An 18,000-nucleotide genomic window follows, 5' to 3' on the forward strand; every position below is an offset into this window, starting at 1 on the left:
AGCAGAGTGTACATGCCTCTCCTCAGGATGCTCCACACACTGTCTCATGCCCCACGCAGCACAGTGAAGTCATTTAAGAGACAGCTGAACCTTCACTAGTGCTCTTGTATTCCCTACCAGATTGTGCAGCTCCTAATCAGGAAAACCAAAAGCCATCCAACAGGTAAGTTGATTAAATGTCTTCATTTATTCCTGCAATACTGTAAAGGTTCTTTTAAAGACAAATGACTAAGAAATGTAGAGAACTAGAGGGGGAGTGATATGGATGATGTGAATTGGAGGGGAGGGTTGTTCTGCAAGGGCTGGACACTGTCTCGCGGTGGTGCACAGGACTGAATGGTTTCAGATCTGAAGCCAGCCTCTCCCTCTATAGTCAGGAGATCGACCCCTGGAAATAGCTTCTCTGGCATGAGACTGGCTGGTGTAAAAGGGAAGCACTGCTCAGAGAGAGGAGGCTGGAGGGAGCCTGCATTATCCTCTGGGCCTCTTCACTGGCACTAAGGGAGTCTTTGTGAAGCGGTGAAATAATTCACAAACTGGGAGGGGAGAAATTAGAAAAATAATTTGTCACAGTAAATTAAAAAAAAAACTTCTGGATTCCTTCAAAAGTAAAATACTCAAACATACATGAACAGGGATCAGATCCTATAGAGTATAATGTTTCTCTTATCATATAATTGTAAATAACTAAAAGAAATGGAGATGGTATAAAAATCTTATTTTTAACACTAAAGACACACGCTGCAATCGATACCAGGCTTCTTTATTAATGTTATCTGCATGATTTTAAGATGAAGGGTTTTAAGTCATGAATGATCCAATAGTACATGGTATATTACAGTCATGTGAACATTGCTGCTTTATTTTTCATTAGCCTACCATGCCTTCCATCTACTAATGCTATAAAACAAACTCTGTTTCTTAATTAAAATGCTGAGAAGGAATTGTGTGACCAGGTCCAGTATGTTCTTGATTCATTATCAGCACTGTTGGCAGTAACACTGAATTAAAACACACACAATAACATCTCCTGTCATAGAAAAACACACACAACACACACAATAACATCACCTGTCATAGAAAAACACACACAACACATTGACACACACAGTAACATGACCTGTCATAGAAAAACTGCAACTGTTTTACCCTTGGGAGAGGCACTATTGGAACCTGTAGTTTATTGGCTTATGTGCTCATGTTGTCTTGCTGCTAGAACCTATCCAGGGGTTTGAGAACTCTCGTCCCATCTCTTCACTCCTCCCAAGGGATCCCTGTTAAAAGCTCATGTTCTAATAAGCCTAGCAAGCCAATGTGGACTCTATACTGCAGTGTGCTTAATAAAGACCTATCTCCCAATCTCCCAAAGACGATCTCTGAGTTTTATTCCTTCAGTTACCATATAGGTAATTTTCCATTTTGGATCTTATTATAGTTTCCATAAGTTTACATATAATAGAAGTCAGGTTTATTGGTCTGTAGTTACCTGGTTCGATTTTGTCTCCCTTTGACTAAAGGAATTGCAACAAAGGGTCAAAAGAAAAAGCTTAGTCTATATTATTTAAGTTTACTTTATAAGTAAAGAATTCACAAATGCACCTCCAAATGTAGAGTTATTTTCTTGTTCCAAATGGACAGTCTTATTTAAATGTCTTGCATGGAGACTGCTTAGTTTCACTGGCTCTGATGTGAGCAAACATTCACTCACCCCTCTGTGGAAAAACAACACGTTTATTTAGTGATGGGCACGTCGTGAAATGTTTTTTGACCACGACCAGGGCAATTAAGATAACGGCAACTGTTGGTGAGTGCTGCCTTATCTGGGGCATATTGCAGACACTTAATCACATTCTGCAAAATACGTTGCATAGCCTCTTTGAAAGAGGAACTCCAGCTCAAAGTTCCTGAAATGAAAGCTAAAGTTTTGAAAGCACTGAAATTAAGAAAAAAAGAAAGAAATGTTTGCTGCGGCTGTTTGTGTTCTATAATTTCACTTTACAATTACAATTACTTTAAAGATGGCAAGAGACCAACCAACATCGTTCACATTATTGGCCTTTCAGAAGCACTTTTGTGTCAATGGTTTGCAACCAACTAATGTGTAGTATTGACACATGTGGTGCTAGTAATTCAGTTATGCAAACTGAAATCTTTAAAAAACAATAAACACATTAATTAAAAAAAAAATCTAATTTATTCAGCGATGAAACATAAAACAGTACCTCGAACCAGCTGCAATGCAAACACAGTTACGAGGGGGAACAAAGTTAGGAAGCTCATTTTAATTCAACAGTTTTATTTTTTAAACATAAATAAAACAATGGCGATACCTGTTGTTGAAATGAGGGAGGATAAATCGTAATTATTAGCACCACCTCCCCCCCTTGTATAGGTAGATGGGTGTATTTTGCTGATCAACACGCCCACATGAGAGGATTATTTAAGGAAGCACACATTCCCTGGCAGTCATCTGTTTAACTAGCTGTTAACAGGTAGCATATCTCTTCTGAAGAAACTACAGCAAATTGTTGCTCACAACTGTCCTGTAAGTATTCTTGATACTGCAGATTTCATTGTATGTGATGATGGAATGTTTCTGCTTTAGAAAATATTTTGAGCATTTAATATCCAGGTGTGTTGAATTGCTTTGTAGCACAATGCAGGTTATGTGAAGACGTTTGTTAGTAATTCTAATTGATTCTTGGCAGTCATACAAGTTTGTTACAGTATTCAGAGCTCTTCTAGTCATTGTAAAGAACAAAGGGTACAGCAATAGTCCAAACACATGACTGTACAATAATTCAACGTCTGTGTTACCATGCAATATTAAGATCCTTCTACTAAAGAGAGACAGAGACAGAGGTATAGACAGCAGTCCAGGACAAACACACAGAGATAAAGAGAGACAGACAGAGGTATTGACAACAGTCCAGTCATGAAAGACCAGCAGAGTGTACATGCCTCTCCTCAGGATGCTCCACACACTGTCTCATGCCCCACGCAGCACAGTGAAGTCATTTAAGAGACAGCTGAACCTTCACTAGTGCTCTTGTATTCCCTACCAGATTGTGCAGCTCCTAATCAGGAAAACCAAAAGCCATCCAACAGGTAAGTTGATTAAATGTCTTCATTTATTCCTGCAATACTGTAAAGGTTCTTTTAAAGACAAATGACTAAGAAATGTAGAGAACTAGAGGGGGAGTGATATGGATGATGTGAATTGGAGGGGAGGGTTGTTCTGCAAGGGCTGGACACTGTCTCGCGGTGGTGCACAGGACTGAATGGTTTCAGATCTGAAGCCAGCCTCTCCCTCTATAGTCAGGAGATCGACCCCTGGAAATAGCTTCTCTGGCATGAGACTGGCTGGTGTAAAAGGGAAGCACTGCTCAGAGAGAGGAGGCTGGAGGGAGCCTGCATTATCCTCTGGGCCTCTTCACTGGCACTAAGGGAGTCTTTGTGAAGCGGTGAAATAATTCACAAACTGGGAGGGGAGAAATTAGAAAAATAATTTGTCACAGTAAATTAAAAAAAAAACTTCTGGATTCCTTCAAAAGTAAAATACTCAAACATACATGAACAGGGATCAGATCCTATAGAGTATAATGTTTCTCTTATCATATAATTGTAAATAACTAAAAGAAATGGAGATGGTATAAAAATCTTATTTTTAACACTAAAGACACACGCTGCAATCGATACCAGGCTTCTTTATTAATGTTATCTGCATGATTTTAAGATGAAGGGTTTTAAGTCATGAATGATCCAATAGTACATGGTATATTACAGTCATGTGAACATTGCTGCTTTATTTTTCATTAGCCTACCATGCCTTCCATCTACTAATGCTATAAAACAAACTCTGTTTCTTAATTAAAATGCTGAGAAGGAATTGTGTGACCAGGTCCAGTATGTTCTTGATTCATTATCAGCACTGTTGGCAGTAACACTGAATTAAAACTGTTATCGGTGTTCTGCGTTTTTAGAAAAGCACACACACATAACATCACCTGTCATAGAAAAACACACAATATATCATCATACTGCTACAAGATGAATGAAATCACCTGTCATAGAAACACACACACCACACAATAACATCACCTGTCATAGAAAAACATACACAACAGGTTTAACCTCACCTGTCATAGAAAAACATCACAACACAATAACTCACCTGTCATAGAAAAACACACAAATGCACCTCAAATGTAGATCACCTTTCATAAAAACACACACATATTTACACAATAACCTCACCTGTCATAGAAAAACACACACAACACACACAATAACATCACCTGTCATAGAAAAACACACAACAACACACACCTGTCATATACACATCACCTGTCATAGAAAAACACACACAACACACACAATAACCTCACCTGTCATAATAAAACACAATTACAATTACTTCACAACAACACAAAACACACACAACACACACAATAACATCACCTGTCATAATAACATCACCTGTCATAGAAAAACACACACAACACAAACAATAACATCACCTGTCATAGAAAAACACACACAACACACAATAACATCACCTGTCATAGAAAAACACACACAACACACACAATAACATCACCTGTCATAGAAAAACACACACAACACACACAATAACATCACCTGTCATAGAAAAACACACACAACACTGTCACACATAGTAAAACCTGTCATAGAAAAACACACACAACACACACAATAACATCACCTGTCATAGAAAAACACACACATTTCACACACATGACATCAATCTGCAGAAAATATTTTGAAAAATCCAGGTGTGTTGACAGCACAATGCACACACAATAACATCACCTGTCATAGAAAAACACACACAACACACACAATAACATCACCTGTCATAGAAAAACACACACAACACACACAATAACATCACCTGTCATAGAAAAACACACACAACACACACAATAACCTCACCTGTCATAGAAAAACACACACAATGCACACACAATAACCTCACCTGTCATAGAAAAACACACACAACACACACAATAACCTCACCTGTCATAGGAAAACACAAATAACACACATAGAAAAACACACACAACACACACAATAACCTCACCTGTCATAGAAAAATGACACACAATGTACACAACTAGAGGGAGTGACCTGTCATAGAAAAACACACACAACACACTGCAAGGGCTAACATCACCTGTCATAGAAAAACACATCAATAACCTCACCTGTCATAGAAAAACACACACAACACACACAATAACATCACCTGTCATAGAAACTGCACACACACACAATAACCTCACCTGTCATAGAAAAACACACACAACACACACAAAATAACCTCACCAAAAGTAAAATACTGTCATAGAAAAACAACACACGCTGCAATCATACCAGGCTTCTTTATTAATGTTACCTGTCATAGAAAAACACACACAACACACACAATAACATCACCTGTCATAGAAAAACACACACAACACACACAATAACATCACCTGTCATAGAAAAACACACACAAAACCTGTCATAGAAAAACACACACAACACACACAATAACATCACCTGTCATAGAAAAACACACACAACACACACAATAACATCACCTGTCATAGAAAAACACACACAACACACACAATAACATCACCTGTCATAGAAAAACACACACAACACACACAATAACATCACCTGTCATAGAAAAACACACACAACACACACAATAACATCACCTGTCATAGAAAAACACACACAACACACCAATAACACCTGTCATAGAAAAACACACACAACACACACAATAACCTCACCTGTCATAGAAAAACACACACAACACACACAATAACCTCACCTGTCATAGAAAAACACACACAACACACACAATAACAACACCTGTCATAGAAAAACACACACAACACACACAATAACAAAACACATCACCTGTCATAGAAAAACACACACAACACACACAATAACATCACCTGTCATAGAAAAACACACACAACACACACAATAACACCTGTCATAGAAAAACACACACAACACACACAATAACATCACCTGTCATAGAAAAACACACACAACACACACAATAACATCACCTGTCATAGAAAAACACACACAACACACACAATAACCTCACCTGTCATAGAAAAACACACACAACACACACAATAACATCACCTGTCATAGAAAAACACACACAACACACACAATAACCTCACCTGTCATAGAAAAACACACACAACACACACAATAACCTCACCTGTCATAGAAAAACACACACAACACACACAATAACATCACCTGTCATAGAAAAACACACACAACACACACAATAACATCACCTGTCATAGAAAAACACACACAACACACACAATAACATCACCTGTCATAGAAAAACACACACAACACACACAATAACCTCACCTGTCATAGAAAAACACACACAACACACACAGTAACAATAAAAAACACACAACAACACCTGTCATAGAAAAACACACACAACACACACAATAACCTCACCTGTCATAGAAAAACACACACAACACACACAATAACCTCACCTGTCATAGAAAAACACACACAACACACACAATAACATCACCTGTCATAGAAAAACACACACAACACACACAATAACCTCACCTGTCATAGAAAAACACACACAACACACACAATAACATCACCTGTCATAGAAAAACACACACAACACACACAATAACATCACCTGTCATAGAAAAACACACAACACACACAATAACATCACCTGTCATAGAAAAACACACACAACACACACAATAACTCACCTGTCATAGAAAAACACACAATAACCTCACCTGTCATAGAAAAACACACACAACACACACAATAACATCACCTGTCATAGAAAAACACACACAACACACACAATAACCTCACCTGTCATAGAAAAACACACACAACACACACAATAACCTCACCTGTCATAGAAAAACACACACAACACACACAATAACCTCACCTGTCATAGAAAAACACACACAACACACACAATAACCTCACCTGTCATAGAAAAACACACACAACACACACAATAACATCACCTGTCATAGAAAAACACACAATAACCTCACCTGTCATAGAAAAACACACACAACACACACAAAAACATCACCTGTCATAGAAAAACACACACAACACAAACAGTAACCTCACCTGTTGCACTAAAGAACATCTCCTTAGGTGGCTTATCGTCAAGATGAGAATTAAGAATCCTACTTGAATTAGCATGTTTTATGAATTCCATATTATTTAAGTGGCCCAAATAGGTACCTTACTTACAATTTTGTCACTTAAGTCCTTTTATGAATACGGGCTCTGGCTCTGTCTGCAGCAGGTATTGTGTGATTACAAATCAAGATGAACTGAAGGGCAAGCTGCTTGGATGCACTGGGGAAGGTGCTCAAGATTGCCTTGAAGAGCACACAGGACCTTATCAAGATATCCTGCTAAAGGTGGACATGTATGAAATGAAAAAATTATTTGACACATTTTATGAAGCATATCACTTTGTATCATACATGGGTTTGTGTAATTTTCACACACAGTTGACTGCTTGAAATCAAAACCCTTGAATGTCCACCTACAGTACAGCTGGCTTAATTGAGTCTTTCACACAAAGGCAAGCATGTCATGAGAAGGTCTTGCGGCATTTTCTGCCATGAAGCCTATGACATCTTCAAGTTCATTCAGGTTCGCTGGAGCAGCTTTAACTTTATTTTCCTTTTTATTTCTTCCCACTCTTTTCCCGGCGGGGTGGCGTTCGAACCCATGGCTGGTGATTTTCTTTAGCTGAGAGTCATGTGCACATGAAGAGATTGCTCCCTGCTTCGTTGCCCCAGGGGTTAGAACATAAGACGAACATAAGAAAGTTTACAAACGAGAGGAGGCCATTCGGTCCATCTTGCTCGTTTGGTTGTTAGTAGCTTATTGATCCCAGAATCTCATCAAGCAGCTTCTTGAAGGATCCCAGGGTGTCAGCTTCAACAACATTACTGGGGAGTTGATTCCAGACCCTCACAATTCTCTGTGTAAAAAAGTGTCTCCTATTTTCTGTTCTGAATGCCCCTCTGTCTAATCTCCATTTGTGACCCCTGGTCCTTGTTTCTTTTTTCAGGCTGAAAAAGTCCCTTGGGTCGACACTGTCAATACCTTTTAGAATTTTGAATGCTTGAATTAGGTCGCCACGTAGTCTTCTTTGTTCAAGACTGAACAGATTCAATTCTTTTAGCCTGTCTGCATATGACATGCCTTTTAAACCCGGAATAATTCTGGTTGCTCTTCTTTGCACTCTTTCTAGAGCAGCAATATCTTTTTTATAGCGAGGTGACCAGAACTGCACACAATATTCAAGATGAGGTCTTACTAGTGCATTGTACAGTTTTAACATTACTTCCCTTGATTTAAATTCAACACTTTTCACAATGTATCCAAGCATCTTGTTAGCCTTTTTTATAGCTTCCCCACATTGTCTAGATGAAGACATTTCTGAGTCAACAAAAACTCCTAGGTCTTTTTCATAGATTCCTTCTCCAATTTCAGTATCTCCCATATGATATTTATAATGTACATTTTTATTTCCTGCGTGCAGTACCTTACACTTTTCTTTATTAAATGTCATTTGCCATGTGTCTGCCCAGTTCTGAATCTTGTCTAGATCATTTTGAATGACCTTTGCTGCTGCAACAGTGTTTGCCACTCCTCCTACTTTTGTGTCGTCTGCAAATTTAACAAGTTTGCTTACTATACCAGAATCTAAATCATTAATGTAGATTAGGACCTAATACTGATCCCTGTGGTACACCGCTGGTTACCACACTCCATTCTGAGGTTTTTCCTCTAATCAGTACTTTCTGTTTTCTACATGTTAACCACTCCCTAATCCATGTACATGTGTTTCCTTGAATCCCAACTGCGTTCAGTTTGAGAATTAATCTTTTGTGCGGGACTTTGTCAAAAGCTTTCTGGAAATCTAAATAAACCATGTCATATGCTTTGCAATTATCCATTATCGATGTTGCATCCTCAAAAAAATCAAGCAAGTTAGTTAGGCACGATCTCCCTTTCCTAAAACCATGTTGACTGTCTCCCAGGACCCTGTTACCATATAGGTAATTTTCCATTTTGGATCTTATTATAGTTTCCATAAGTTTGCATATAATAGAAGTCAGGCTTACTGGTCTGTAGTTACCTGGTTCAGTTTTGTTTCCCTTTTTGTGGATCGGTATTACGTTTGCAATTTTCCAGTCTGTCGGTACCACCCCTGTGTCAAGAGACTGCTGCATGATCTTGGTTAGCGGTTTGTAAATTACTTCTTTCATTTCTTTGAGTACTACTGGGAGGATCTCATCCGGCCCAGGGGATTTGTTTATTTTAAGAGCTCCTAGTCCCTTTAACACTTCTGCCTCAGTTATGCTAAAGTTATTTAAAACTGGATAGGAACTGGATGACATGTGGGGCATGTTGTCAGTATCTTCCTTTGTAAAAACTTGTGAAAAGTAATCATTTAATATATTTGCTATTTTTTTTTCTTCATCTACGATTTTGCCATTTGTATCTCTTAAACATTTAATCTCCTCTTTGAATGTTCGCTTGCTGTTGTAATATTGGAAAAACATTTTGGAATTGGTTTTAGCTCCCTTAGCAATGTTCATTTCTATTTCTCTCTTGGCCTTTCTAACTTCCTTTTTGACTTGCGTTTGCAGTTCTGTGTACTCTTTCTGCGTACTTTCTTTTTGGTCCTTTTTTAATGCTCTGTAAAGTGCCTTTTTTCGCTGAATATTTTTTTTAATTGATCTATTAAACCATTTTGGCAATTTAGTTTTACATTTAGATTTGTCTACTTTAGGGATGTAATTGTTTTGCGCCTCTAGTACTACATTTTTGAAGAACAACCATCCTTCTTCTGTGGGTGTTTTTTCTATTTTACTCCAATCTACTTCTGTTAGTCTCTGTTTCTTACCTTCATAGTTTGCTTTTCTAAAATTGTAAACCTTAGCTTTAGTCATTACTTTTGGGGATTTAAAAAACACTTCAAATGAGACCATGTTGTGGTCTGAGTTTGCTAGTGGTTCTCTGACCTCTGTTTTAGTTATTCTGTCTTCGTTATTTGAAAAGACTAAATCAAGGCATGCCTCCCCTCTAGTCGGTGCCTTGACAAATTGTGTTAGGAAGCAGTCATTTGTCATTTCCACCATTTCTATTTCATCCTTCGCGCTACCCACCGGGTTTTCCCATTTTATTTGGGGGAAGTTGAAATCCCCCATTAGTATGGCTTCTCCTTTGCTACACACATTTCTAATGTCATTGTATAACAGATTATTGTGCTCACCGTCTGAATCTGGCGGTCTATAGCATGCTCCTATTATTATGCCCTTTGAATTTCTGTCCGTTATTCTGACCCATATTGATTCGGTTTTATTTTCTTTGTCCAGGTTTAACACCTGGGCTTCAAGACTGTTTCTTATGTATAGCGCTACCCCTCCTCCTCTTCTGTCCTGCCTGTCTTTCCTATACAGTGTATACCCACAAATATTATATTCGTCCCCATCACTCTCAGACAACCACGTTTCTGTAACACCTATCACATCATAGTTACTTGTTAGTGCAGCAGCTTCAAGTTCTAGAATTTTGTTTCTGATACTTCTAGCATTTAGATAAATCCATTTAATGGTTGTCTTACCTGAGTTGTTGTTCTTGTTTTGATGCGGTCTCCCTTCTGTTTTTTTGTTGATTTCTCCCCCCTTCCTTTCTAGTTTAAATGCTTCTGAACCTGCTCGAGGATCTTTTCTCCAAGTAGACTGGTTCCCTTGTTATTTAAATGCAGTCCATCCCGTCTATACAGATAGTCCTCGTTGTAGAATGTGGTCCAATGATCAAGATAGGTGAAGCCTTCCCGTGTGCATCACGTCTTCAGCCATGCGTTTTGATTAATTATTTCCAGCTGTCCATATGGTCCTTTGTAAGGTGCCGGTAGTATACCAGAAAATACCACAGTTTTGGTTTTCTCTTTTAATTTCCTTCCTAGGTTGTGGAGATATGAGGTATGATAAGAGACCACCCTCTCCCTATGGCAAATCCCATTATAAAAACACCATCAGGGTAAGGCTCGGCAAATGGCGATCTTGGGTTATACAAACTCAAAGGAACCCAATTTCTTTAGCTAAGACTGTTGTGCATCTAAAGAGAGTACTACGTTGGCCAGGATTTGTGGACTTATGGGGTACGACAGGAGGACCCGATCGCGATTTACTATGGCATAATACTAAAAACAAATGTCCATTATATATAAGACCTGAAAGGTGCACATATTATAGTGTATTCATGCAACAGAAACACTGATTAAGTCCATTGGAAGTGTTTTAGGATCACAATCTTGAGGTTTTATCTTGAGGTAAACATTTTAAATGTCACACAATTATGCAAAGATGGGAAGTAAATGTTAACGTAAAAAAAAATAAAACATTTCCAGTGCACACTTTTGTGTATTATGCATACTAACTTTGACAAATAGAAAGCAAATCCGACTGTTTCCAAAGGATTACCAAATACTTGTCTTTTTAATTCTGTGCATCCAAATACTTGTAATTAAAAGTTTTAAGAATTAAAGCTACTGTTTGTTATTCTGTCCTAAACCAGCAGTTTGTACCCAAACTGTTGTGACATTAAATTATTTATTAAATAAACCGGTGGAGGGGTCATCAGATTATTCTCCATTTTATTGCAACTGAGAAAATTGTAAAGGGGTACTTGAGCTGAAGCCTCCAGGTAGAAGGGGTACAGTTTCAAAAAAAGACTGAAAACCCCTGGCATACAGTATAAACTATCAGGAATAGATAAGGAAAATGTTTAATACAATAAGATTTATTTTAAGTTGTTGAAGGTCTCTTAAACCCAGAAGCTCTGATAAACCCCTACGCAGATCTATATACTGATGGACATTACACAAGCAAAGGAAATGTCCTTTTTTTACATTTGGAATATCATGTTCCTTCTCAAAAGTGTTTTAATATTGGCCTTTAATAAAGGAAAATGTCTGCTTTAATTAATTTTCATATATCTTTCAAGTTTCTTCATTGTAATAAGAAGTTTTTTATCATTTACATTTTATTTCAGTTTCTTCATAAAAAAACTTTTCTAGGAAGAGTAAAACATACAATAACTTTGATTCATGTACTCTGGGTTACTCTCAAATGAATTCACGATCCAGTTTATGGTAAACTGGGCATGCATGACTTAGAAACTCGGCTGTCAGCTGAGCAGAATATCCCAAAAACTGGGCTGAATTCGAAAATGCAGAATTTGGGACGTTATCTAAAAACCAGAGCAGCTCATAATTTGGGACGTTATCAGAGTGGCCCGGAATTTGAGACGTTATCAGAGCGGCCAGGAATTTGAGACGTTATCTGAAAATGATAGCTGCCCAGAATTTGGGACGTTATCTTCAAACCAAATCAACCCAGAATTTGGGACGTAAAAGAAAACGGGAGCAGTCTATATTTAAAACTGTGATTACATTTGAGATAAACTAATGTATTCTGTAACAAAACTGCAATAGTGTATATATTTGATATTAAAATACATCGTGCAAATGCTTACAGATATACGCTATTTGAAGAAAAAAGTACACCACTACAGAAAAAAAACAATTCTTACATTCATGCAAAACATGATAATTCATATAAAGTAATAACCCATAGTTTGTTATATTAGTACAGCAAAATACTACGTTATATTTTAATTGAAAGCAGATCGATCTCTCGATCTCTCTCTCTGATCGTAACGTTAAAAATGCCTGCAAACTTTTCCACTCGTGTGACGACATATACATGTGACATACATGGACCAATCAAAACGTGAGACTGTTACGCTGTTCCATCCCAAAAACCGGGCCTGTGTCATACCTCGTTGGAGTCATCAGACAAGATGGAACCAGACAACTGTCATTTATTTACAACTAATGACAGGTCTATAGACTAAACATATATGGGCCCGATCTTCGAGCAATCCCCTTGCTAAATTTGTGCCTCGCAAAAAAAATAGTGCTTTGGCACAAAATGAGAGATATTTCAAAACGGCACAAAGCAGTTGCACGACATTGGAATCTAGCAGTTTTTTGAGCAATTCGCAAATCTGTTTGTGCATTCACTAGCAATATAGCAACTGCACACAACAACCAAGCGAGAATGCAGAATGATGGACAGTCGCCATTAGTAATGGCATTACCCCGACAAGCTGCTATCATTGCTGTTGCCACAGTATGTACTGATATGGCAACAGACGAGGCCAAACAATATATCGTGCACACATACATACAGACCATTCAAATACACATTGGCTCCATAGCTAGCCGCCGAGTTCAGAATCAGAACAGAAAATAGGAGACTTCAGAACAGAAAATAGGAGACACTTTTTTACACAGAGAATTGTGAGGGTCTGGAATCAACTCCCCAGTAATGTTGTTGAAGCTGACACCCTGGGATCCTTCAAGAAGCTGCTTGATGAGATTTTGGGATCAATAAGCTACTAACAACCAAACGAGCAAGATGGGCCGAATGGCCTCCTCTCGTTTGTAAACTTTCTTATGTTCTTATGTTCTTATGAGTTTTCAAATTAATGTACTGATAACGCCACTGTTTTATTGAATACAGACAGTATTGTATCACACTAGACAGGTTTCTTTAAAGACCAGCTGATCTGACATAGTGTATGTTTTTGAAGCAAAATTAAAAAAAAGGCTTTGTATACTGTCTTTTTTTCTGAATGATATATATATATATACACACATAAGTTGTGCCATGACAAAGTCTGTTGTGGTAGCACACGCTCTGATTTGTATATGTAACGAGTTCATTCACTTGCATAGTAATCATCAATCAAGCATTTTTATATACACAATACACAGAAATGCGTTATGTTATTAATTCTACTCACCCAGTTGAACATCATTATTAAGCCCAGTTTGTAAGGTTTTGAGTGTCGCCAGAATGGATTTTTGTCGTTATGCCATTTTTTTTTGTAAGAATCATAATTAATTCTAAATACGCTCCTAAAATGTTAATTGTAGCCTAATATAATTTCTCAATAAATGAACAGTCTCTGTACAATTAGCAACACCGACATTCAGCAGACTGGACAGCTGCATAAAAATGGCCAGAAATTAGTTAAAAGAACTGTTTGTCCCGCCTCAGCTAACTTATGATTGGGCTGCTGCAGATAAAATACAGGTCTTTGATTGGTTGATCGTATCACCGGTCTGGCGTTAGGAAAACGTCAGCATGCCTTTCACATCAAGAGTGCCCTGTCGGTGTTTGGCTCTCCGGACTGCAGCTGGCCACCCCTCACCCGTAATGCACAGCAACCTATGGAATAGCCAAATAAAGCAATCGGCCACAAGATGGGTGTATGATGTATTTCTACAATTAATTTATAGATGTGTGGCAACACACAGCAAAGATAACAGGCAGGATCCCCCCCACCCCACTTCATCCTTCTCCCAAGCTTCATTTCCATACTTGGATGGTACAGTTGGATGCCGATACGCCTATGGAGCAGTGAAGAACACATAACTGTACATGTAAACACACTACCACTGTCCATCATATCAATACAGTGATAAACTGATTCACCCATCCAGTGTGTGTGGATGGGGGGGGGGGGGTTGGGCTTCTCTACTATTGTACGTTTGTACTATTGTACCCAACTCCAGTGGACTGTTACTCTGACACTATTTGAGCCAGCGGTGCGCAGTTATTGGAACTAGCGGTGCGCAGTTATTGGAACTAGCGGTGCGCAGTTATTGGTACTAGCGGTGTTATTGGTAGCGGTGCGCAGTTATTGGAACTAGCGGTGCGCAGTTATTGGAACTAGCGGTGCGCAGTTATTGGAACTAGCGGTGCGCAGTTATTGGTACTAGCGGTGCGCAGTTATTGGAACTAGCGGTGCGCAGTTATTGGAACTAGCGGTGCGCAGTTATTGGAACCAGCGCATCGCTATTGCGCAGATATTGGTATATTCAGACGAAGTAGGGCTTTCGCCCAATTCAGATTTGATTGCACTATGTGCATATTGAATGTCCACCTAGAACACATTTGCATCTCATGTTTCTAATTACCGATGCATTACCACATGCTAATAGGACCGTGTTAAAGGAACAGAAGGAAGGCAGTGTGCTGGACAGAGGCGAGTGCATGTTTCCACACTCGTCTGTTGGGCATGGGAATACGCTATAAACGTCACTATGATATGCACATGTTATATATGTTATTATGTAAACAAAAAAGATGCTTATTGCTTGTATGTTTTTGCCGCAAATTGACTATGGTGATGCAGTATACAGGTTTGCATCACCATCAACTTTAGGTAAACTGGACTCGCTATATCATGCAGCATTGAGGTACAATACAAATGCAAGATTTAATACTCATCATTGTGTATTATACGATTTGGTAGGCTGGACTTCTTTGGCTTTACGCAGATTGAAGCACTGGTATATTCTGGTATATAAGGCTATTCAATGTAAATTATATGAATATATGCATTTAAATGAATACCTTATAGCCTCCCATAGTAACCATAGCCTCAGATCTCTTTTTTTTCATTTTAAAATCCCAAATGTGCGTACTGAGGCTGGTAAAGGATCCTTTGCTTATTATGCCCCATGGTCCTGGAATGAGTTCCAGTCCAAACTAAAGCTGCAGACGGAGATATCTTTATTGCAATTTAAGAGTAAACTGCATGATTTTGTGACTGAGAGTTGTAATTGTTTTAAATAGTTGACTACTTTTGTGTATTTTATTACTGTTTTAAATGTGATTTGCCTGTGTCTTAATTGTATTTTATTGTGTACTTGTTCTTGTTGTCCGATTGACTTGCTGCTACCTGCTTGGCTAGGTCTCACTTGTAAAGAGGTTTTAATCTCAATGTGACGACCTAGTTAAATAAAGGATAATAAATAAATATATATATATATATATATATATATATATATATATATATATATATATATATATATATATATATATATATATATATATATATATGGCCTACTAGATGATTTGAATTGAATTTTTTTTACGATCTTTTTATCAATATAAAGCTAAAGGTAGTTAGATATTGCATAGTCGACAACCAGTTTGGGTATATTTAAACACGTCAAAAAACGTTTCCGAAACACAGTTTTTGCAAGCCATTGTCTTATATATTATAGACTATAAAATGATGACTCGTGTGTCTAGAAAAAAAAGATTTTCTGAATAAGGTGTCTGGAAGGGCTAGTATTCCGATAGTATCCTAATACTAAGTGGGTATTCGGGATCACGTTTTCAGTATACTGGTATCCAGAATACGGAGGGATTCATTCAGAATACCCTGTTTACATGGCATGGAATAGCTATTCAAATTTCCCACTATTCCGAATACAACTGGAATCCTGATAGAACAGGACAACTGGAACAGGTGCCCGGATAGCAATATGGGTGCAGTCAATTTCACTTACCACGCGCGGCAGGTGCACGACCTCATAAAACCCTGCATTGTCTCCTCACTGTTTGCTCTGGTACTGGGGAATTTAATATGTTCCTCAGCACGTCGCAGCAACACGGTTATGAATTGGTCGATGTGGCGGGACACGGCTGACTGGTTGATCCCCACTATATCACCCGTTACCTTCTGGAAGGTCCCGGTAGCCAGGATACACATACAGACAGACACTATCAATTGCTCAGACAAGGCATGACTGTCGCAGGTTTGTTCTGGCCAGGTCATCATGCAGCATGTGACATAGATGAGTCAGCATGTCTCGGTCGAGATGATACCTGGACATGACTTGCTCATTGCTGAGCTCCTCATATGTGTGCCGAGGCCGGTACACCCTTTCAGCATATCTTCACCTATGTTGGGGTTGCTGTTGCTGGGTGTGCTTTGCATCATTCACATCCACATGTCGATGAACACGCTGCATGCTACTCACATTTTCCATTGTTGCCTGTTTGTATTCAGTGTTGGAATTGTAGTGTGCACGGAGTTAACGCAGTCCTTTTACAATCCTTATTCTGCGTGTCACAAACCTGGTTTTGTGCTTGGCGCATACGTTCGAATATACCAGGATCACGCATATTGTCGGCCACTCCCCCCATATTGCGTGATGCATGCATTTTATTTCTGCACAGCGTAGAATGGATTGTGACGCGTAAAAGGACGTTTCGAATATGGCAATTTGGCACAATTTCGGCACAAAGGCCATTTGTGACATGCATACCCCTCGGCGAGGTGCGCAAACCTTTCAAATATCATGCCCTTTGTGTTCAGATTTGGTCAGAAATGAACAATTAACCCCTTGACTGCTACCGAAGGTACCAGATGCATAAAAAAAAAATAATAAGAATAATCTGTGTCTGTGTGTGCTGCCGAACAAAACCAGATTCATGTCCGGATTCAAATGCTGTGCTCACACAAAAGCTTTAGATAAATATTACTCTGCTTTGTTTGCACATTGAAACACTCAAATTGATAAGAAATTGTTCGCTTTAGCTTTTTTTTGGTCTGAACTGATACAATATTTTTTGTTTGTTTTATTCTTAAACCGCAATTGGAAGTTAATTGAGTTCTAGTGTTAATGATCCATATTGTAAAATGAAAAACAATATATGTGCCTATGCTGTGCTTTTATAACAATAGATCATGAGTGACTTTATATTATCATTTGGAAAAATATCACAAATCGTTGAGATTCTCTCTGTATAAACTTCATTTATTCATAGACAGACCAGGAAAACATTTTCTGCTTCTGACCAGCTTTAGTCACTTGTGTGAAGCCACCATTAAACATAATCTAAAACTATCTAAAATTGTAATCCAGCTGTACCACCTTAAATAAGTCATAATAAGTTTGCTTATTGATGTTTTGGTTCATAACAACATATATATATATATATATATATATATATATATATATAT

At 38.2% G+C, this 18,000-nt stretch overlaps 1 long non-coding RNA gene across 2 annotated transcripts; it reads left to right on the forward strand.

Moving 5' to 3' along the window:
• Window positions 1–6: 6 nt before the first annotated feature.
• LOC121306911 lies at window positions 7–11,233 on the forward strand. Of its 2 annotated transcripts, none has more exons than XR_005948252.1 (4): window positions 7–163; window positions 2,393–2,545; window positions 3,066–3,108; window positions 11,072–11,233. It is a non-coding gene; the product is annotated as an uncharacterized LOC121306911 (long non-coding RNA). The 2 variants fall into 2 exon arrangements; XR_005948253.1 differs by lacking the exon at window positions 11,072–11,233 and adding an exon at window positions 7,379–7,486.
• The last annotated feature ends 6,767 nt before the right edge of the window (window positions 11,234–18,000 follow it).

Source organism: Polyodon spathula, chromosome 51 (assembly GCF_017654505.1).
Source record: "Polyodon spathula isolate WHYD16114869_AA chromosome 51, ASM1765450v1, whole genome shotgun sequence".
NCBI classification, from domain to species: domain Eukaryota; kingdom Metazoa; phylum Chordata; class Actinopteri; order Acipenseriformes; family Polyodontidae; genus Polyodon; species Polyodon spathula.